Genomic DNA, 24310 nt, shown 5'->3' on the forward strand with positions numbered 1-24310 from the left:
TATCCGTTGCAAGGCAAACTTCTTTTACTACACGGCAGTGAAAGATATAATTTCCTATACATAAATAGAACGTTTGAACAGTTAGGATTCGTTTAAGGTTCATCAAAGGACAGATATTTCTTTCAAAGAAGCTACATTATAAGCAACATGCATGATATTAACCAAAGCTTAGTTACTTTGTAACCGGACTCGAGCACTGCAGTCCACAACAAAAATATTCAATAATTACACTGTGTTTGCACTTGGTATACCGTGATAAAGATATATATCTCTCTAAACTTACAACTATTAGTTGGTCACACTCATGGTTGGGGCTCAGTTCCCTTTTAATAAATCTGTAAGACGTAACACAGCAGTGTATTCAGTAAGTACACGACGTATCCTTAGTAAATAACAGAACTCTGGCACGACGTAACAGGCACGTGTCATCTATACTACTGTACACAAAACATTACTATAAAACAGCACCCCTCAACCTTTCAGGACTAGTGTCACATAGCCTATAATATTACTATCCTATATCAGCGTATTACGTACACGTGCTAACGCATTACAGGGTATAGAAAGTCAAGTGTGTGTTTCTCGTGCACGTGTGGCACCATCACTTTCCTTATATCAGACTTCTTTCTTGCACACGTAAAATGCAGGATATTACTTGGACACTCTGACGTAGAAATAATCCGGACAAAAAGCTACACGGATAACTTCAGCTTCAATTATATTTTTTAACGATACTGACCCAGTGTTTATTGTTGAATACAGAATTTCTGGCGTCAAGAAAACCTCGGATGCACTACTTCTAATCTCTCCAAAATAGCATCATAAAGAGATAAAAATGTAACAGCAATTCCGGAGGGTGTCCATATATCCCATCTCGTTATTGTTAGACAACTGCTAGTTAAGATGCACAGAAATCTAATGCATACATAAAAATGAAGGAAAGACAAACGTCGATGAAACGATAGCTACTTTTAACAAGAACCTTTCTCATAAAGAACTCCACTGACAATACTGTGATACTTATATAGACACATGAAGTACCACCTACACACGGTGAATATAGATCACTCAGAGTGCTTGCGTCACGTTGTTCTTAACGTCATTACTTGAAAGCGTATAAATACAGTGCTAAACTCTTCTGGCCCAGATCTATATACGATATTTTGGGCAGTTCGATACATCTGACATTTCTGCTTGAAAAACGTTTGAAAGCTATACCGCTAGCAGTAGATTAAAGAGAGATCGATTTTTTTTTTCCATCGTCTTTTCAAAAGAACTAATGATTCCAATTTGCTGAATGTACAAAAAGTGTACGTTTAACCTTTGGTATACATTAATTCTGATGATCTTTGTCCTCACAAAGTTCAGGGTTCAACGATGTCACGTTAAATATATCCCTTCGTATTCACCAGTATACTCACACACATTCATGTAATATGGAAATAATAACATGCGCAGACCCTCAAGGAATGTTGTTAGATTTTTGTCCGAAAGTCAGCGAAAGGGTCGCGTTCACGCAAAGAGCACATATATATATATATATATAAGTTGGAAAGAAAGGAAAGCGAGATTATGGGACGGACAAGTTTTAAATGCTTGTGCTTCGTGAGTAGGTCGATGTGCGAGCCTTTCACACACCTCCCTCTGGTTTCAGATTACAGCAAAGAGATAAAACAAAAATAGTATTTTATTTTCCTGGTACGATCACCGCCGTCATTTCGGCAAATGAAACGAGTGACAAAAAAAAATCTGGAAAGTTGTTTGTTCAAAATTAAGCACAAAGCTACACAAAGAGCTATCTGTGCTCTGCCCACTAAGCACAAGGCTACACAAAGGGCTATCTGTGCTCTGCCCACTAAGCACAAGGCTACACAAAGGGCTATCTGTGCTCTGCCCACTAAGCACAAGGCTACACAAAGGGCTATCTGTGCTCTGCCCACTAAGCACAAGGCTACACAAAGGGCTATCTGTGCTCTGCCCACTAAGCACAAAGCTACACAAAGGGCTATCTGTGCTCTGCCCACTCAAGGTGTCGAAACCCGGTTTCTAGTGGTATGAATTCACAGATATGCCGCTGTGCTCCTGGGGGGCTCTTGAAAGTCAAAATATACTTCTACGAAATTAATCATTATCTCAGTTTGCGAGAGTTCGTTCTTTGATACCCGTGATGGAGAGAGCAGATAGCAAATTGTGTAGCTTTGAACTTAAAAATAACCTAACCTAATCAGTTTCCGATTACTGTATTTCTTTTATCTGAAATACTCCCAATTACTGCCTAACAAGCCAAGATAACGTGCAGAACTACCGTGATCCACGCTGGAAAATATACGGAAAGAACACTCAGTTTTTTACATGGTATACAAGTAACACAAGAGATGCCCAAGGTTGCGACTAGAGGAATATGAGGAAGTTACTGGTTCTGCGCATGAGCATAGCAAGTTTTATCACCAAATATGTCGTGTTTTGTCAGCATTTTACTATTTGTTTCGGCCTCAAGATCGATGTGGTTTATATTTCTTATATGTTCATTCTATCTTCTCGACTTCCTACACATCCTTTCGAACTGTTCCTTAGGACGTGATGAATATTTAAAAAGATTTAATACGAGATACAGCGCCATCTTACGACTTTGAAACACAGCTAGATTTTACCAGATTCGTGTGCATACTTTTTAAGTTTTCGATTTCTAGCCTTATAATTATAGATTGAGTCCACAGGTTTTCTAAACAAATTTTTATAAACTATTTATGTATCAAATTGTTTGTGTATCCACAATTTGTAAATGGCGCCTAATAACACGAGTTAAGTAAAAGTGAAACACAAAAAGGAAAAAACATTAAACTCTGTCATGTTTACTGTAGAAAACGGTGATCTAATTGTATTATGCATATTCTAGAAAACAATTATGAACACTCCATCTGCTATCAGGTTTTGAAATTTCTGTTTTATATCCGTCTGCCCACCCACCCAGTTTATCTGTAGTTTTCATACCTGCCTCTGACGTCAGTTATTTCACTCTGATATTTTAAGCATGACGTCACTACCCTACTATCGAACTGACAGGTTCCGAGAGGAGGTTATAGATAACTTGGTTAAGGTAACACCTATCAACAGAATATTTTCAAACAAATATATAAAATAAGGAACATTTTGAAATGGTGATGGTACACACTAGAGTATCACAGGTGTATCTGCACTGAAAAAAAAATTAACTTAAAAATATGTTTTTTTCTACTTCCCAAAAGCGTTTTAACGCTTTCGTCAGCGTTGCAAGGCTGCAAAACGTTGAATGTTAAAGCATTTCTGGTTCAACAAAGAACAGGAAAGTGTCATATTTTTGACTTGACACGTTTATTTACTTTCCTAGATCAATAATACACAACCAGATATAAGAATATGGGTGTGGATATTTTTTACTCTTAAGCTGGTTTAATAAAATGGTGAAACTTCTTTACGGTGGTAAAGAAATTTACCTCGTTGAAATTTTAAAACATTGACCGTGAATCTATTACCCAGCATTCAGTGGGTTTGTCGTCACAACTTCACCATCGCAGTATTGTCTCACTCATGAAACGAGGAATCTGACAATAAGCAGGCCATCAGATTATGGTGTCTTTATTACGTGACGACCATACAAGTTGCAATGTTCCATATAGTGAGTTTTGAACAAGTAAAATTGTAAGTATGAAGACTAGACCTTGAACTGATTCCTTTATGTGGCCGCAGAGAGACTTGAAATAACAGTAATAAGATAAGCACATCTGAATTTAGAGTGTACAGAGTAATGGTAATATAATATTTGTGGGTACTTTTTTTTTATAATAATCGGTTTGGAGTGTTCGCAAAATGTTACACGCAGCCTTTCTTAAATTTGATCTGGAACATGGGCGAAACAGATCAACAGAACCCGCCAAAAATTATTTTCTGACCAAATATTGGATTTGACTGTCCCTCTTATAACACACCCATGACTACAAAGTGCGGAGGAATTTTTTTCTTTCTGGCAGCGAAACTCGAACCACGAAAATAACAATATATTTGCTTTTCAAACTCGAGTTAAAATAACAAACAAACGTTTTAACCCAAACTTATTGGTTTGTGTTCACGAAAATATGGAGACAACTTTTTATCTGTTGTGTTGCTATAACGACGCTCCCTGGCGTAAAATTAGTCACACAACGATTCTGTTATTATTATTTATATAATCAAGAAACGTTGTGCTCTCAAGCAAGGTTATTATGTAAAGATGTTCTCCTACTTTAGAAGTTCATGTTCCACTGTTTTCATAGTCATTAGAACATTTTTTGACCCGCTTCTGTGAACATGAAACATTATGGTCACGATGTTCTTATTACTAATTTACTAATCTTGAAATGCAGGAACCATGTACACGTATTGACTTAAACAGATGCAACAAACTTTCGCCGTTTTTCTGTAGGGTTAATAACTCGTCGTCGTGTGGAATTCAAGGTATGTGCAAATTGGCAGAGGTCGCTGTCAGAAGAGATGGCACCGCCGAAAGAAACGCAAGCCCTTACACACATACCCGCTCCCATGACTTTTCCAATTCTCCTGTATACGACGCACTAATCCCAAAATTCAAGGTTGAGCACTGCCACACAAAACTGGTTTTGTCTCACATGCATAGCGAGACTGAGCACCACGTCACTCATCCGAACTTCACTGGTGAACTGTAACAAACGGCTAAGTCGGGCACGGCTCTGAGAAGCCAGTTACGTCTTTATCTTTACTGCCATGCGGTTTCTGATTGATGACAGATTTTATTATTTTCATTGTCAATTTTTGACGTAAACAAAGGCGTTTATCGAAAAAAACAACACAAGTGTAAAATTTATCGAAACTGAATAAAATTTGTTTGGGCACAAAGCTGGACAAATAGGTTAACGGAACTTTGGGCATGGAAAGGATCGAATAACAACTTCAGGGTCATAAAACTTCAAGCTTTCCCTTCAACAACTGGACAACTTTTGCGTTGATATATCGAACTGTGACACTTGACGTTGTAGTAGTCATATGGAATTCAATAACATACATACGGACGTTATTGCGAGCTATGGTCACAAAAATCTAACGAGGGTATATTTGACAGCGATCTCAGAAACTTGCACTAAGCCTATTTGCGTAAAGTCGTCTATTGATTTTGAACGGAAGACAAGAGACACGGGAAGGTAGTTTTGACCAACTCTCGTGTTATAAAACAATAGAATTTGACAGTCACTCTTAAAGCATATCCACGGCACCAAAATCTGTAATAGGGTTTTTACGACAAGGGGACACAAAACTTGAATCCTCGGATTCACATCCCCAGGAATGCGAACTGTTAGAGCATGCCCAGTACTCTAATGACTCGTCAAACGTTAAGGCTACTTAGAACACCAACACAATCGCGTACATCAAGCTTTGAATAAGTTACGTTACTGACATCTATGCAAAATAATTTAAATATATATATATAAATTTAGGTAAAATTTAATATAGAATTATAACGTAGAGGTCTAACGCATTCATTGATTGACAGTACCCACAGCTCCACTGAGGGCTTCTCGGCACAGTCTGGGTTAGCAAATCAAAGAAATAAAGTTTGGTCTATAATAACGTATATACAATATTTATAGGGTTTGCGAGTTATTTAATTCACTATATATTAACCTAAAAACATAAATTAATTTAGGTGTATGAATAAGGTTATGACAGTGTGCCTATTTCATTATTTGAAATTATACAGAAGACCAACTGTTTAGTAATTACAGGATCCTTTCTCACCTATGTCATAACATTATTCGCACACCTAAATTAATTTAAGTAACTATATGATGAATTAAAAATGGGGCTCAAAACCCCATAAATAAAAACTTAAAATTTATATATCTACAGAAAAAACGATGATGTTGCAAGAACACAAAACACATTTTTCGACAACTTGGATGTACAAGAGTTCCACATCTAGTTTGTCTGGACGGTTTGAAAAGCTGTGCACGCAGGACAAAACTCAACATTCACTTGTGAAATGACGGTAGAACACACATGAACAATACTGATACCAAGTTGTATTCCACAAGAAGGTATTCTACATTAAATTATTAGTAATTACTTACACTATTATTAACATTTTAAAATGTAACGTAACTTGAAATAATAAAAATGTAGCTTTATCGTATGTTATTGTTGAGCTGTTGAGCTCAGTCCAGACATAAATGTGCCCCTTGCTATGCATTATATATGTACAAAATTTAGTTACGTAGCAACTAAGTGCTCACTATATTCTCAAACAAATTTCCATGACAATCGCCAGCTACAGCTTAACATTCTACATTTCGAACTAATGGGATCAAATAGTTAATAACTACAATAAATCATCACGAACCGTATCAGCTTGCTACGAACTACGTTTATTATCATTACAATGTATAAAGTTAATAATCGTATCAAGTGATCCTTTGCCCTAAGTTTAGTAAAAAAAAGACAATACGATAAGATAAATAAAGCAAACAAGGCTGGAAATATTGTGGATATTGTTCACTCAACTATAGGCCTGGCATGGCCGAGCGCGTAAGGCGTGCGACTCGTAATCTGCGGGTCGCGGGTTCGCGCCTGCGTCGCGCTAAACATGCTCGCCCTCCCAGCCGTGGGGTGTATAATGTGACGGTCAATCCCACTATTCGTTGGTAAAAGAGTAGCCCAAGAGTTGGCGGTGGGTGGTGATGACTAGCTGCCTTCCCTCTAGTCTTACACTGCTAAATTAGGGACGGCTAGCACAGATAGCCCTCGAGTAGCTTTGTGCGAAATTCCAAAAAACAAACAAACAAACACTCAACTATAAATCTCTTTTTTGACTCCATTAAATGTAATTCAATATAACAGCATAGAGACAAAATAGGGTTTATAATTTGAGTAAATAATGACTACAGTATTTCCAGTCTTGTATGTTTACTTTTTATTATCTCTATTTGTCGGTTTTAATTCCCTTTTTTTTGCATTTACCTTGTGTCTCCAGTCAGGGATGTAGGTTTTTTTTACACCCGATGGGGGGATGATTTTTTCAACCACTTATGTGGACTGTTCAATTTGCAAATTGGTAATCTCTGATTACGTGAACCTGAAAGCTGTAAACATGCAGTCACAGAGTAATCTTGTTGCTACGATACTTGCATGTATACTTAGGCCTGCTGACTGATACTTACGAACTATCGCTTAGATCGAAAAGCTTAGAAGCACGCCTATATTAAAGATGTACATTTCGGCTACTGAAAAAGCCTGCATCTAGGCCTGATTATGTAATTCGATTGGTAAGAACACGAGAATCACAAGAGCAAACAAACAATTTGTAGACCTGTGATGCAATAAAACAATTCAACAGACCAAACTGTAGGGGGGTATGATTGTATGTACCATACCTCCCTCCTAAGATAAAGGGGGATGTAATCCCCATCCCCTCAGGATCTACGCCCCTGTCTCCAGTGGCACAGCAGCACGTCTATGATTTGTTTGCTTTCTGAATGTCACGCAAAGTTACACGAGGGCTTTCTGCGGTAGCCGCCTCTAAATTAGCAGTGTAAGACTAGAGGGAAGGCAGCTAGTCATCACCACCCACCGCCAACTCTTAGGCTACTTTTTTACCAACGAATAGTGGGACAGATGGTCACACTATAGCGCCCCCACGGCCGAAAGGGCAAGCATGTTTGATGTGAAGGGGATTCGAATCCGCGACCCTCAAATTACGAGTTGAACGCCTTAACCCACCTGGCAATGCGGGGCCGCATACGTCTATAAACTCATATCGCTGGAAAGCGAGTTTCGATACCCGTGGTGGGAAGAGCACAGATAGCTTTTTGTTCTTAAATAAAAAAGAAACAAACAAAATTTACTTGTATATTGATTGAAATGTTTAACATTTTATTTTTTATTAGATATTGTATCTTTTATGATTTCTGATCATAATTATCATTGTGACCTCAAATCATGAATACAGTAAACTAAATATTTTGTATCTCAGGACGGCTGACATGAGAATTAATTAACACTCTCTCTAATAAAGTAGAGAACAACGTTTTGACCTTAGGTCATCTTCAGGTTAACAAACGACCTTCATACCTATACTAATTAATAACCTAACATCAAACTGCAACGCCCTTTACAATCCTGTACCCGTTTACACACTCGGTCCTAAGATACGTGACCGGTAACGGCCAGTTGGAAACTTTCTCATTGTTCTCTGCTTCATTGGTAAATGTTTTAATACCCATACCAGTCGTCCCGAGATACCTTTTCACTTCAAGTGGGATTCTCGTCGTCGCGAAACTACATTTTCTGACGTAGCTGAACTACGCGAGATATGACAGATTATGGTCGTGAACCCAAGCGATGAATCAATATATTTAAATAATTTAAAGTAAGAATAATATTTTATATTAACTACATTTATCTGGTTACCTTTTAATTCTTATATACGTTGGTAGCTTGTTTTGATGATTATTAGTAACACATTAAATTAATGGATTACTAGACATAGCACTTAATATGCGTTCAACTAAAACAAATACGTTAATGGTAGAAAATAATATAATACTTTAATATCAATGTAACATTTGTTCAGTTAAATAGGACGAAGTTAGAAACTATACGTTACGCGCTATCAGCTGAGCTGGGACACACGAGAAACAAGCATTTATCAATTGTCCAGTATAGTCACGTGCTACTGATGAGATCACGAGGCTTTACACAAGTACTGTAGTAGTCACGAAATATTGTGGAAGGTGGACAGGGGAGGAGAGCAGATGGTGATAAGACAGGTGGAAATGTATACTCAAACCAAAATCTGACATTTTGATATTTATATCCGTTTCGTTTATGTTTCCATACATGTATCATCAACATACATATTATGAACGAAAGAACAACGTCTGTTTCAATAACACGAATTATTTAGATAACTGGGGCTTGAATATCATATTTGAATTTACTTGGGGTCGTCGTTGGACTTTTGCCATTTCCGTTTATAGCTAGTTCGATTGTTAGAACGAGACATATTACACGAACACCTTGAATTTATACACAATATATAATATTACTCAGACGTATAGCCCACGTTTTTAAAAAAACATTTTAATCTTTTTTTTACTGTATCTAAGTTTCGTTACTAAAATGTGACACGTACATTAATACTTATCATTGAGGTACGTAACGCACTGTAGGTGAAAAATAAACCTTTTTTTAAATAAAACGGTTATATCACATTCAGCTACTGGTCAGAGACTGAAAAAGAGCAGATACCTTTATTCTACCCCACTGGTTTGTCGTTTTTTGATTATCATAAGTCACGACTTCCTCGCATTAATTTTAACGAATTGCATCTTTTTTTTTTTAACTTTTAGAGAAAATCGTAGAGCCATAACAAACGGTTTTCTGGTCTCTTCACTTACTTTTGTAGCTTTTATACGTTTTATATATACTCTTCGAAAGAAGAAACGCAAAAGGCAAAATATGAGACAAATTGTTAACAAGTTTATTCCGGGTAGTTCTGTATAACATGTGTGAAACTTTGCACATTCACTGCTGAACATTCAAACTCTGCACAGGCAAAGTTCACTAGGTGAAGTTTAACGTCACTCAACGTCAATAACGAGTATGCCCCCCGTGAGCATCAATAACTGCTTGGCATCTCCTGCCCATGGAAGCGATGAGATGACGAATCACATCCTGTGGAATGGCTGTCCACTCAGCCTGCAAAGCTGCTGCAAGCTGAGGTAGAGTCTGCGGTTGAGGTTGTCGCCGTCGCAGACGTCAGTCCAACTCGTACCAAAGATGTTCGATGGGGTTTAAATCTGGTGATCTGGAGGGCCAGGGAAAAACGTCGATGTTGTGGTGTCTCAAGAAGACAGTGGTGAGTCGGGCTGTGTGAGGACGGGCGTTGTCAAGTTGAAAAACGTCGTTGACGTTCACCATGATGGGTTGCACATGGGGCCTAAGAATTTCGTTGACGGTTGCGTACGGTATGATCGAAAATCCTACGCAGCCCTGGTATGGTTGAGGCAGTAGACGTCCCAGTGATGGTCCTATCCCAAAGGTGACGTAACCGGATGTTGCGATCTTGTGCGGGCGTGGTCACACGAGGTCTGCCAGATCGTGGACGGTCACAAGTTGATTACATGTTGTTGGTGACGATTCCATAGCCTTGTGATGGTGCTTGGGTGAACATTCACAGCTCTGGCAACATCTGATCGAGATTCGCCTACTTCCAACGACCAACGGCGTTGTTGCGTTGTGCTTCAGTCAGTCTTGGCGTAACTTTATTGCGTGTCGGTGGCTTAACACTGAGCTATGGAAACCGAGAACCCGTCACAAATTTATTGGACACGCATGCGTTTTGGCGAAAAATCCGATGTTTTCCTCCCTTTTCAAAGTGCACAACTTTTATTGTCATTTTGGTCTGACAATCAGTGCCTTAACATGTGTAACATCACATACTCTGAGCTTGTAACGTTATTACATATATTTCTCTTTAAAATAAAAAAAATATCTCTTTTGCGTTTCTTGTTTTGAAGTGTATATATATATATATATATATAAACGTACTCTCAATTTCTTCCTTACTAAAACTAAGCTAGAATTATTTTGGTAAAAAATGAATAGGTTTAAGACTGCCTACGGTCATAATGAACAGGTTCGATCCTCTATCGGCCGCTTCAAGAATCAAATTATCAATATACAAAAACACAAACACAGGATTCTATTTACCTAAACTCGCTTTTTCATAATGAGTGTTTTAAACCCAAATGAGGCCCGGCATGGCCAGGAGGTTAAGGCACTCGACTCGTAATCCGAAGTTTGCGGGTTCGAATCCCTGTCACACCAAACACGCTCACCCTTTCATCCGTGGGGGCGTTATAATGTTATGGTCAATCTCACTATTCGTTGGTAAAAGAGTAGCCCAAGAGTTGGCGGTGGGTGGTCATGACTAACTGCCTTCCCTCTAGTCTTACACTGTTAAATTAGGGACGGCTAGCGCAGATAGATCTCGTGTAGCATTACACGAAATTCAAACCAAACCCAAATGTTTCTCGCTTGTTACTAGAGGGCGCTTTAAACCAAATAGTTTCTCCTCGATTGATTAAACGTAAAATTATTAAACGTTTACACTCTTTTTCTCAGTTGAACGTAAATTTCTAATGAAATACCTTACATAAAAATCAATACTTTATTTTTTATAAAAGAACAAAAGAAGTGGGATTATTTACAGAATTATAAAATAATCACGAAAGAAGTCGGTTGAGGAAGCACAAAAATCTTAAAGGTTTTGGAAATTCGATTTATGTTTGTTCATGCGTTGTCCAAAGTGTTCTGCACAACTTAGGTACAGCACAATTTGAACGGGAAATTAAACATAAGACATCAATTTAAATCTGCATTGGAAATGTTACAATTTTATATTTTATCAAAATTAAAACATCTGGACCTTTCTGGACCTTAAAATACCAAATAAAATGAATAATTTAGTCCATTTTTCTTTATATTTCAAAAACTTATAACGTGATTGCTGAGTTTTCATAGATAAATACTTACTTAAGAAAAAACTTCTAGATTAGATGTTTGTCTGTTTTTGAATTTTGAGTATAGCTACACGAGAGCTATCTGCGCTAGCCGTCCCTGATCTAGCAGTGTAACACTAGAGGGAAGGCAGCTAGTCAACACCACCCACCGCCAACTCTTGGACTACTCTTTTACCAACGAACATTGGCATTGACCGTATATTATAACGCCACCACGGCTGAAAAGGCTAGCATATTTGGTGTGACGGGGATTCGAACCCAAGACTCTCAGATTGCTAGCCGAATGCTTTAACCACCTGACCGTGCCTCTTAGTTTAGAAAATTATGTATATTTGCACACATCCACGTGAGTTTATAGACATATACATAAATGTTAATAATATTCATTAATCTTGTAAATAATTAGGAACTGGATAAATGGGTAGCATTTTAATTTAAATAAACCCAGTGGTTGTCTTAAAACACATCACTACACTAAAGGTAATTACTGTCAGGTATACACCGTACCTTTAATAAACCTAGTGGTTGTCTTAAAACACGTCACTACACTAAAGGTAATTACTGTCAGGTATACACCCTACCTTTAATAAACCTAGTGGTTGTCTTAAAACACATCACTACACTAAAGGTAATTACTGTCAGGTATACACCATACCTTTAATAAACCTAGTGGTTGTCTTAAAACACATTACTACACTAAAGGTAATTACTGTCAGGTATACACCGTACCTTTAATAAACCTAGTGGTTGTCTTAGAACACGTTACTATACTAAAGGTAATTACTGTCAAGTATACACCGTACCTTTAATAAACCTAGTGGTTGTCTTAAAACACGTTACTATACTAAAGGTAATTACTGTCAGGTATACACCGTACCTTTAATAAACCTAGTGGTTACTTGAAAAAGTAAGAAAACTGATACAATTGTGACCAGACCTTACATTCAACAACCTGAACGTTTCTAAAGTAATATAGTTAAGACAAAACCTTACATTCAAGTAACTGAACGTTTCTAAAGTAATATAGTTAAGACAAAACCTTACATTCAAGTAACTGAACGTTTCTAAAATAATATAGTTAAGACAAAACCTTACATTCAAGTAACTGAACGTTTCTAAAGTAATATAGTTAAGACAAAACCTTACATTCAAGTAACTGAACGTTTCTAAAGTAATATAGTTAAGACAAAACCTAACATTCAAGTAACTGAACGTTTCTAAAGTAATATAGTTATGACAAAACCTTACATTCAAGTAACTGAACGTTTCTAAAGTAATATAGTTATGACAAAACCTTACATTCAAGTAACTGAACGTTTCTAAAGTAATATAGTTATGAGAAAACCTTACATTCAAGTAACTGAACGTTTCTTTGTTTATCGTATTATTTATTGTATTGATCTGTGTATTCAACAGAAAACAAATGCACTTTAAGCATTGTTATGTTCAACCCCAATCACTTAACCATACAGGCCAACTTTTGTAAGGTGTTATATTTTTGTTCATCCATAATTCCAAGTAATGCACTTCTAATACAAATTACTTTTTGCCCCTTTATATTTGGTTCTTCAGAAAAAAAAACCGTAAAGAAAAGTAGAGGACCGAATTACATACCACCAAAGTGGTCAGCTGTCTTCCACTCTGGTCCCGGTAATAAGTTAAGTAGCCTTGCTAAAAAAACAAACCTCCATATAAAAAAAAAAAAAAACTGGTTATAATCAGATGGCTCCGGTTTTATACAGGTTCTTACAATCTAGAAAGTGTACTTTTATAAAGTAGCACCCCCAAATAAAAACAAATTAGACTAGATAAGAGTATCTCACAGTAACACGTGACTTACGGTTGGGATTGCTGCTGACCAAAGTTTCGTAAACATTACCATACGTTGTAATCTATTTCTTAACCTCATATGTTTTTATGAACGTTTTACTCTACCAGAATGATAAAAACTTAATTTTTTTTATTTGAGGATAGGATAAATATAAATTTTGTGTATTTGTTTCTTTCATAACGAACGTTTCTTTGAATGTTGTAAAAATATTAGGATGCAAAGCAAGGCCGTTTCGACATTCGTTACCTCGTAAAAGTTAACGATCAAAATTCCCGACAGTGAAACGTTTCATCTCTCAGAGCGGATTAAAATGTCTTAAAAGTTGATATTACACGATCGGCTATGATTGATTAAATATTAAATACTATCACATTCATGTGAACGTGGTCTGCACGTATTTAAAAAAATCCTGCGATTAAATCTACCTTCGAAAATCACACTCGAATGTAATCCATAAAAGTATTTGAAAATTACAAGTTACCTATGGCCAGATGCGAAGTAAAATTAGGCCAGTCACCCCTCTGGTGGCAAATCTTGCTGGCTAATTTGCTTGGAATGCTGAGAGTTCACACGACGAGTGATTTGATTTAATGAGGCAACAGTCGATTCCAGCACCATAGCAACGACGAGAAACCGAAAGGTGTGCACTATTAAGACGTTTCTGTTGAACAGGATGCCGAAACCGCTTCGACGTGTATCGAGATGAGTAAAAACTGGTTTAAAGAAGAGTTTTGTTCAATAGTATTATCAAAAGGTCAGTGGGAGGGAAGGTCAATATTTTTAATCTCTTCACATGACTGCTTTAACTTGTTTGGCGCGACCTGTAGGTCAACCAACCTGCGCTGCATTGTGGCATAACAAAAACAAATGATAATTTATGCAACGTATGAAAATCACAAGAAAACTGTTGTTAGGTCCTAACAGCAAAGCGTAAAGATTCCTACCTATATTCACTACAAAAAACAAAAATGTTTTCGTCGTAAGAACTAAACAGGTTTTAAGAACAGTTTAACTCAGTATCTGTCTAGCACGTGACAAAATGACTACAGTGAACTAGAGGCTAAAATCAAGTTTACAAAATAAGGAGAAGCGTCTTGTTCTACAAATGAAAGAAGTGCGAAATCAACCTGGGAATGTTGACATCCGGGCATTTGTTAGCAAAACTACAATGTCAAGATATGATCAAAATATATTGTATCATTCGACTCACAAACCCTCTCACTGAAGGACGTAGCTGGAGGTTGTAATTCTGTTTTCAAAGTGAAAACATTTCAAATAAAATATTCACTGTGAAACAATACAAAGTGCAAGGTAAACCTTAACCCGATCTTTAGAAAAGCACGTGACAGATGTATAAGAAACGTTTCAAGTGACAACTGGGAAAGGTGAGCGTGCTCGTATACCAGTTGGTTTCGAAACACACGCTAAAATTACGCGAACCTAGTGAAAATTTTAAAGCAACTCGACGCGTCTGATCTTTCAAAACATAAACGGGGTTTGTAAGTCGGGTACAGTATTTTATTCCGAAGGCTTCTTTATTAGTAGAGAAAGAAATATTGGGAAACACAGACAAAAAAGACCACGTTCCTTCTGTGTATAACGTCACATACTATCCTTGTACGGAACTAAACTACATATATACACACGTAGCACTATAGTAATAGAAATAATAAAATCCTGATGTATTTTTATAAGCACTAACAGCCGGCAGCCTTGGCAAATATCTTGCTAACGTCACGTATGATGTATTACACTGAGAGTTTACTTTAATCAAAATGACCTCTTTTTGCATTACAGATGGATTTTGCACTTCATAGATCGCGTTTGTCTTAGAAATAAAGTTAGAAAAAAATTACCTTCATTCTCAAAATAACAACTTTTCACTTTCAACACTACGACTTCGTAGTTATTCGAGCTACATCACGGAGGATCGAGCCCCGGAATTTAGCGTTGTAAATACCTTAAACGTATAGCTGACCCTCCGAGATGGAAGAGAGGACTGCATAATACGGCCGAATAATTCCTGTTGTAAGTAGTTTAATTATTCCGTATATGCTGACACGAGACAGCGCGTCTGTATAATATAAACAATGTGTCTAAAAGTGCTAAAGAGAAATGTGATCACCAGAAAGACGAAGCATGTACTCAAATATTAAAAAACTACAGCCCGCGAGTCATACGTTTACCAGAGACTTGTAAATGTCTCCAAGCTATGATATAATGGTTAAATATACTTTTCTTGCATTATTACTTACAAAGAATAGATTGCACGTTTCTTCAATCGGGTAACCACGGTGTTAACATTTTTTGGACGTAAACCCAGTAACACTTCACAGAGTTCGAACGGCTTATAGAACTGGGCTAAGTGTTAAGTTTATATAACAAGTTAATAATACAAAAATTCTATATACTAAAAGTTTAAAATTAATAATACTAGTTATTTTAAACGCTAATTATTACTGTTAATCAAAGAAACACCACGTAAATGATACAGTGAACTTTATCTTTTGAACACACAAACTCCAGGTAAGCGGCATGGCTCAAGTTCTACATATCCACGGAACAATTACTACCATTACAAGCGAGCCTGATAAATTACTTACCAGTTTATATAACCCAATCAACATGACACATGATGTACAGTACCTGGTATGATCCGATTTCCTGACAAGTACCTTGTATAGTTTGACCGTATATACAGACAACAAAATACCTCGTACACTCCAGTATGCCTGACATGTTGTAGTACCTAGTAGTACATTTAAAACATATAGAACTTTCTGTAACTTAGCGAGCCCGACAGACGATACATAAAACATCCTGTAACTTAGCGAGCCCGACAGACAATACATAAAACATCCTGTAACTTGGCGAGCCCGACATACGATACATAAAACATCCTGTAACTTGGCGAGCCCGACAGACGATACATAAAACATCCTGTAACTTAGCGAGCCCGACATACGATACATAAAACATCCTGTAACTTGGCGAGCCCGACAGACGATATATAGAACGTCCTATACCTTAAGACTGAAAGACGATATATAGAACGTCCCATACCTTAAGCCTGACAGACAATATATAGAATATCCTACACCTTAAGCCTGACAGACAATATATAAAATATCCTACACCTTAAGCCTAAAAGACGATATGGTACTTTATTTCAAAGCGTCTCATGCTTATCTATACTGGGTGTACAGAGTTGTCATGACCTTTAACGAGAAATTGTGTATTTGACCTCACAGTAACGTTGTGTCCTTTTGAAGTATTTATACTGACGTGTAGTTCGCTACAAATCTCTTAAATATGCGATTACAAACCGAAGTAATGAATATTTACTTTCACAGCTTTCTATTTGTGCACGTGAAGTGGATCTCTTTCATTTGGTAAACAAAGACGATCAGTGACAGACCAACCTATTAGAAATCCTGTAGTTATTACATATAGTACGTACATTCAAAATGTTCATAATAAAATCTGTATTACCTTCTTGACTCGGATTGGTAAAGATCTATGTTGACGAAGTCTGGAATGAGGAGCTTTTTAGGTCCCAACACACTTGAGTAGAATATCGCAGTGAATGAACGACACACAGTGAGCACGTGCCCCTGAGGCGTCTACGGCTGGAGAGAAGAACAGGTGACGTCACTAGGCAAAGTCTGGGGCCAAACAGCGTGGGCTCTGTGCAGGAGATGAGAGGGGTCTGAGGAGTGTCTAGGTTTGCCAACAGCACAAAGACTATCCTTGTGCGAAAAGAGAAATTACAAGTGTAGCGAAATTCCTTGGCAAGTGACCCCAAACTGTTTTCATTAACAAACAGAAGACACAAGACTTATTCACCATTTGTTGCAATTTTTATCGATTCTAAATTGAAAAGTTAAGTACTCAACTCTGTACTTAATACACGATATGGCTCCAACATTAACACGCCAAAATAACACCCATATAAAATCACACGTGTCTATGAAGAACAGATATTTCATTAAATACGACCGAGAACATTAAACGATGGCATGCAAAATGTTCATTTTTCCCATAAGACACAACCGAGTCAGTATTTAACCTACTAACTTGACCGAATTCATGACAAACACGAGTTTACTAACACCGCGGCATAATCTTAGTAGGTTATTTAGTTTGGTTTAAATTTCGCTCAAAGCTATACGAGAGCTACCTGCTTTAGCCGTCCCTAATTTAGCAGTGTAACACTAAAGGGAAGGCAGCTAGTCATCACCATCCACCGGCAATTCTTGGGCTACATTTTACCAACGAAGAGTGGGACAGATGGTCACACTATAGCGCCCCCCACGGCCGAAAGGGCATGCATGTTTGATGTGAAGGGGGATTCGAACCGCGACCCTCGGATATGATTCGAATGCTCTTACTACCTAGACATGCCAAAGGTGTGGTTTGCTTTGAATTTCGCGCAAAGATACACAAAAGCTCTCTGCGCCTTGCTGTCCCTAATTTCGCAGTGTAAGACTCGAGGGAAGGCAGCTAGTCATCACCACCCACCGCCAACTCTTGGGCTATTCTTTTACCAACGAATAGTGGGATTGACCGTAATATTATAACGTCCCCACGGCTGAAAGGGCGAGAATGTTTGGTGCGACGGGGATTCGAACCCGCGACCCTCGGATTACGAATCGAATGCCTTAACCACCTGGTCATGCCAAGCCAGGTGATTTAGAACATATTCTAACTGAGCACAGTGGATAGGTGTTTGCGTTTGTTTTAGAAAACTGGAATCGGAAAATGAGACGAATAGAAAGAGAAGGAATAATTCATACAGTGATTGATACAATAAACTAGAGAATTAAAAGTAATAATAACAAAAGAATATATATATATATATATATATTTGTCGTCATGGGAAGTGGTAGACATAGTACATTCGGTGAGGCAAGCCTTATTGGTGGGGAGTGTTCTGTAACTTGTCGCCATGTCCTCTACTTTAGAAAACGTTAATAAGGCCCGGCATGGCCTAGCGCGTAAGGCGTGCGACTCGTAATCCGAGGGTCGCGGGTTCGCGCCCGCGTCGCGCTAAACATGCTCGCCCTCCCAGCCGTGGGGGTGTATAATGTGAGGTCAATCCCACTATTCGTTGGTAAAGAGTAGCCCAAGAGTTGGCGGTGAGTGGTGATGACTAGCTGCCTTCCCTCTAGTCTTACACTGCTAAATTAGAGACGGCTAGCACAGATAGCCCTCGAGTAGCTTTGTGCGAAATTCCCAAACAAACAGAAAACGTTAATACCACGGAAGAGACACACCAAACTGCACGCACTACATTCAGAACAACTTAGCAACACACCGGGCTACCCACTACATTAATACACGCGCTATATTCAGAATAATTTAGTAACACAAAGGGCAACACGATACAATAAACGATTTTATCTAGCAAGCCATGTAGCCTGATAAGCCTGGAAATGCTGGTTCTCGATAACCCCAAAATTCACTTTTGCAATGATTTGAAAATAACGTATAGCACTTGGAATACTCAAGTTTCGTTTAAACAACCGTTTAAGAATTAATATATTGCACAAATGTTCAGTCATCAGTTTTATTAAAGTAAGCAAACAAGTTGTGCAACGATAAGTCATCGTTGAGGACCATCATATATCAGTCTGTAAAATAAAATAACTTTTTCATTATTAATTTTGACAAGCGACGAGAAAAAAAAAAGGTCGATTTTTACTTGGAAACCATTTCTCATGTAAGCGACTTACATGCGCAGTCGGTCAACAGGTCCGTATAAAAATTTGGGTCAACTAGCTAGGTCATTACGCCTCCCCCTTTATCCTGCTGGTTAGCTTTTTGCAATTGAATAATATTTAATCAAAGGTGCAGAAATGCTGCTCTATTAGTCTAATTTTGACATACTAATTTGTATAGTTTGGTTGCTGAAAACGTCGAACAAAATCGTATCCCCTGTACAAGATGGAAACCGTAAATAAATTAGGCCGAGGTTAAAGTAAATTAACAAAACGAACCCAACATCGACTCAGGTTTGTCTATTTCAAACACACGCACACAGAGAAAATAACTTCAACAAGCATTTGTCTATTTCAATAAAACAAAGCTTTACCCACAGAAGGATTCTGCAATGTTTACAACTGTTTTTTTTTTTTTTTTAATTAAACACGGAAAGCCGGTTACTTTAAAACTCAGGCTAGCTACCTAACACTACAGGTTATTTTAACTTCAATATTACGAACGATAAGGGCACAAGGCAATTAGTAAATACCATTCAAGACTATAAAAAATACAATTTTATATATTTAAAAATCAATTCGCACTCACAGATCTTTGCGCGAGCTGTCGAACGACCATGCAGTAAAATAAACACAACGAAACGACCTTTTTCTAAAAGCACTAACAACTCAGCGCAGCGCCCCCTTACTTCAACCACAGCAATTAAATCCCAATATCTTTTCTTTGTTTGTTGTTAATCGCAAAAGTAAACAAGGCAGGTTATTTATGTTTTGTCCTGCGTAGGTATCAAAAATACGAAATAATTTTGATATCACACAGTTTGTCGTCACTGGCACGTCAATCCTCCAATACAACGTTTAACATGGGAATGTACCTCATTTCGTTATGTAGTTGACATCACGTGCTATTCGTAGTTTCGCAAGCATGATGTATCTGTGTAATCTATTAAGTTGGGCTATTGAACACAGACGGTTTTGACATGATGTCACTTAAATAACACTTCGAACAACACCTACGCTTTTCAAAATTTGTTTGGTTGTTTCATGTTTAAACGCAAAGTACACAGTGGGTTATCTACGCTGTGCTCACCATTAGTAGCTGAAACATCAACTTTGTGCTGACTATCTGTATGTAGTTTCGACAAATTGGGAGTAACAAAAAATGTCCATGCAGGTTCCAAGATACCTTGACAACCTCAAAAGCTAAACTCTATATTCTGGTACATCAATCACCAAATCTCAATCCATACTAGTCAGTGTACAATAAAACAAAGTCTGGAATTCGATTTTAGTGAGATAACGTTGAGAGTTTTTTAATGTTTTTCACATATATTTATCTCACATTTCCACACACACACACAAATCCTTTCTTACTTTCTCTGATAAATTTGTCAAGGTACTTGCCTGTATGAATGACACGTATGAATGACACATTAGCAGTGCTTATTACACGCACCAAATATTCGAACCAAACCCGGTCTGCTGCCCACAAAAATGAAAGTATGTTCAGCCAAGTGTGGACATCTCTGAACCACTGCAACCAAGAGTTTCACGAATATGTTCCCAAGGTCACATTTAAAGGCATGATCTGACATTAGAGAACATCGAACCCGGCAGGTTAAAAAACCCTTCCCTACCCATAGCAAGCAAAAGCCCAGCCTTTTCAAAACATAGTATCATATATACATTGCGTTTAATATAGTCTAGAGCGTAATTATGGATGAGAGAGAAATCGCAGTGAATCTCAGCGTTCGTGCACACTCGTGGGAAGCTGCTTCACGCCAATGGTATTGGTCACAAAATTAGTTTGACCACACAAACATAACGCACCTCTTAATTAGACATTTAAAAATTTCTACCGAGTGGTGTGTAAAAAAAGAAAGAAAAAAAAGTATGTTGAATGCTGTTTAGGCTTAACGTATACACAAAATACACAATTGTTTCATTGGTCGCCATCTTCGTGTTCAATATTCACCAGTTAATCCTAACCTCAGCATTCCGATCGGCACAGTAAAAGTAACTTTTATTTTGTTGACAAACTCATACAGTTTTTAAAAAAATATTTTGTATGCATTTTATTATTTTTAACTATTAATTCAGCTATCTCACTTTTGGTTTGTTTTAAATTTCGCGCAAAGCTATTCGAGGGCTATCTGCGTTGGCCGTCCCTAATTAAGCAGTGTAAGACTAGAGGGAAGGCAACTAGTCATGACTATTCACCGCCAACTCTCGGGATACTCTTTTACCAATGAATAGTGGGATTTACCATCACATTAACGCCCCTACGTTCAAACCCGCCACCCTCGGATTACGAGTCGAGTGCCTTAACTACGCTAGGTTGTACGGAAAATGCTTCGATAAGACAACTATCATAACAATGAAGTATAACACCTTTATTAATATTTAAAAAAACAAACCATATTTTGTTTATTTTTCAAGGAAAATTATCCTTAAAACATTTTTTTTTTAATTTCTAGGTTTTAATAATAAACATTATTACTTTATATCTATGATGATTCTATAACTAGTTAACTTCGGATACTTAAAGTGATAAAGAAATTCAAAGAATAAAACATCATAACATTTCTGACTTTAATAAATCACTAATGAATAACGTCTAATTATGAAATCTTCAAGAACACTGTTAAATTTAATCTTCTGTACAAAAACTCGCGTGTATAACGCATATAGAAGTATCACATTAATGTTTTTCTTCGAGTTTGTTTACGCGTCTAATTTTCTACACCCAAGCATGAATCACGTAAACGGATTGAAAGCTGAATAATACGAGACTTTAATCACAAGTTTGTGTTATAACTTTAACCTTGAGTTTTACAGTCACACGGATTAAAACGATCTTACACATTTCTAACAGTTCAGCGGCCCTGCCATATCTGTTATCATCATCTGTTATCAGGCCTAACAAGTCTAATTATCCAAATATTACGGTTTACACCAAATGCTGGTAATGCCTTAGATATTAGGCCTAACATTTGTGGAATATGGAGGAGGGGGCAAAACGTCTGTAGGCTATGTGATTTTTATCACAAATTTTAGGCCTAAGCATAATTACCCTTCTAGAATGTAGTTCGTTTTTATTCTATTGTTTATTTATATATCTGTTATATAGATGTTCGTACACCTTTTACTGGACAACATAAAAAATATAAAACTATGTTTTCAGAACGTACTCGACGAGATCTGTTCAAATATGATCTCAATTCCTAATTTTAACACTAGCTTTCATAAATACCTGAACTTTTCATAATTTCAGTAATATGTACTCATAAAACTTGTGCACCTGCTGTAGTTTATTAGATCTTATTCCAATTATCCTACAAAATGATTGAACAAGTTTCTCTGCAATAATCGAACGTAGAAATGAAACTCAAAATAACACAAGACAGTTTCACAAGTTCATATTTACTCGGTATTCCCTTGAAGTTCACTGGTACTTCATATCGATATGGTTATGCTTTCACTGAGTTTGTACAGATATTACTGAGTGATTGGTTACCATCCTTCTCTGAGTACTTCAAAATGTTCATCTTCTGTGTTTCACTTAGATCTTTCGTTAATCGCTTTAACTCAGCTCATAAATTTTCAATCGGATTGATGTCAAGTGATTGACTTGGTCATCTTATAACATCAGTTCCCTTATCTCTATCCGAGATACCTCTTAACGACTCCACAATTCCAGAGTTCCATAAGAACTGTTGAGCTAAGTATTATCGTTATTCTAACGTTTTAACCATGTTTAGTCTAACTTTAACTTCAGTTCCACAATTCTAATATTTTAACAAGTCTGTCACTACATATTAAAAATCTTATAGGCTTAAGTTTTTCCTATTTTAGACCTACCATAATTACAGCATCAGCACACAACTTTACAATGGTATCAAAGCCCCAAATCAGTAAGAACAGACATTTTTAAATTCAACTTTCGCTACGACAAATGGCCGTGAATGTAACAAACTGTTTAGTTTTTGATAATGACGAAATATAAAATAAACCTAGAGTAGATGCTGAGATTTGCTAAGATATATGTTACAAAGTAAAATTTGTCTCTGATTATTGGTTAGCATGATTATATCAAGGATATTAATATTGTATTGATATTAATACGTGGTATTAACAATGGTAACCCTAAGTTAGTTTTAGGCTTAAGCATCTTTGACGGAATTACTAACTGAATAATATTATGCACCCTCTATATCAGGGGTTCGATTCCCCTCGGTGGGGTCAGCAAATAGCCCCATGTGGCTTTGCTATAAGAAAACACACACACGCACCCTCTATAATTCTGTTATGAAAACATGAAAGTAATAAACGACTGTAGGCTGCAGATCCATTAAGTAATTTAAAATATTTGTTCTATAGTGTTTGTTTTTCAGTGCAGAAGCCTATGTAAGCTTAAGACCCGTTATAACGAGTTTAATGTTTTTAAGCATATATTTGTGAAATTGTTTTCTTGTTATTTGGATTGTTATATATCTCCAAAATATACGCCATCTACAGCAGTTCCTGTACGCTGAATCCGAAAATTATATTTATTTTTCTCTATCACGTACAAATATCTCACAAAATATCATACGTGCTTCTACATAAGTGAACCATTTTCACTGAAATGGGGTCAAATTTAGTCATTATTAAAGACCCCAGTCGCAAAAAACAAACAAAAACGACCCAAATTTAGGAAAATTACAACAAAAAACACGTCAGAGCCGAAAAATTGATTGAAGACGCCAGACTACGTAAATGTAATTCAATAATACAATCATTAACGATTCTGGTTCAACAGATATACTCATAAGTGAAATCTGTAAAATGCTTTACTAATAACATAAACATAGAAAGGAATCTGCTTAGTCTGTGTCATGTTGTTAAGCTTTGGATTCATACTTAAATAAAGCAAATCATATTAATTGGAAGTGAAGAAAATATGCTGAAAGTGGAGAAAGAGAAGTAGACGTGTCTCGAGAGGTCAAAATAGAATCACATTAGAAGAAAGCAAGGTTATGACATTGATTATGGTGAATATAGAAACGCTGAAACCTCAAAAACCCTTACTTACATATACAGCTGTAACGTTTTTCATACTTCATGGATTTCAAATCTGAAAAAAACAAACAACAGAGAGTCTGATCAGTAGAGGTAAGTAGTTTATTTCTACTGATCAGCACCTTCTGGGA

The 24310-nt window shown here is 37.0% G+C and overlaps 1 protein-coding gene across 11 annotated transcripts in view; it reads right to left on the reverse strand.

Annotated features, from left to right (window-relative positions):
- Positions 1 to 24310, reverse strand: part of LOC143248572 (protein O-linked-mannose beta-1,2-N-acetylglucosaminyltransferase 1-like) — a 103145-nt gene that overhangs the window by 48706 nt on the left and 30129 nt on the right. Inside the window, exon 1 of one of the 11 annotated variants that reach the window (XM_076497030.1) lies at positions 24193 to 24216. The exons of 6 other annotated variants lie outside the window; for them this stretch is intronic. The gene's annotated coding sequence lies outside the window, so the exon portion shown is untranslated. Of the gene's footprint in view, positions 1 to 283; positions 627 to 739; positions 973 to 16890; positions 17169 to 24192; positions 24217 to 24310 lie in introns of those variants that run through there. 4 more of the 11 variants (XM_076497025.1, XM_076497032.1, XM_076497027.1 and 1 more) reach the window with 4 other exon arrangements.

This window comes from Tachypleus tridentatus, chromosome 4 (assembly GCF_004210375.1).
Source record: "Tachypleus tridentatus isolate NWPU-2018 chromosome 4, ASM421037v1, whole genome shotgun sequence".
Lineage (NCBI taxonomy): Eukaryota > Metazoa > Arthropoda > Merostomata > Xiphosura > Limulidae > Tachypleus > Tachypleus tridentatus.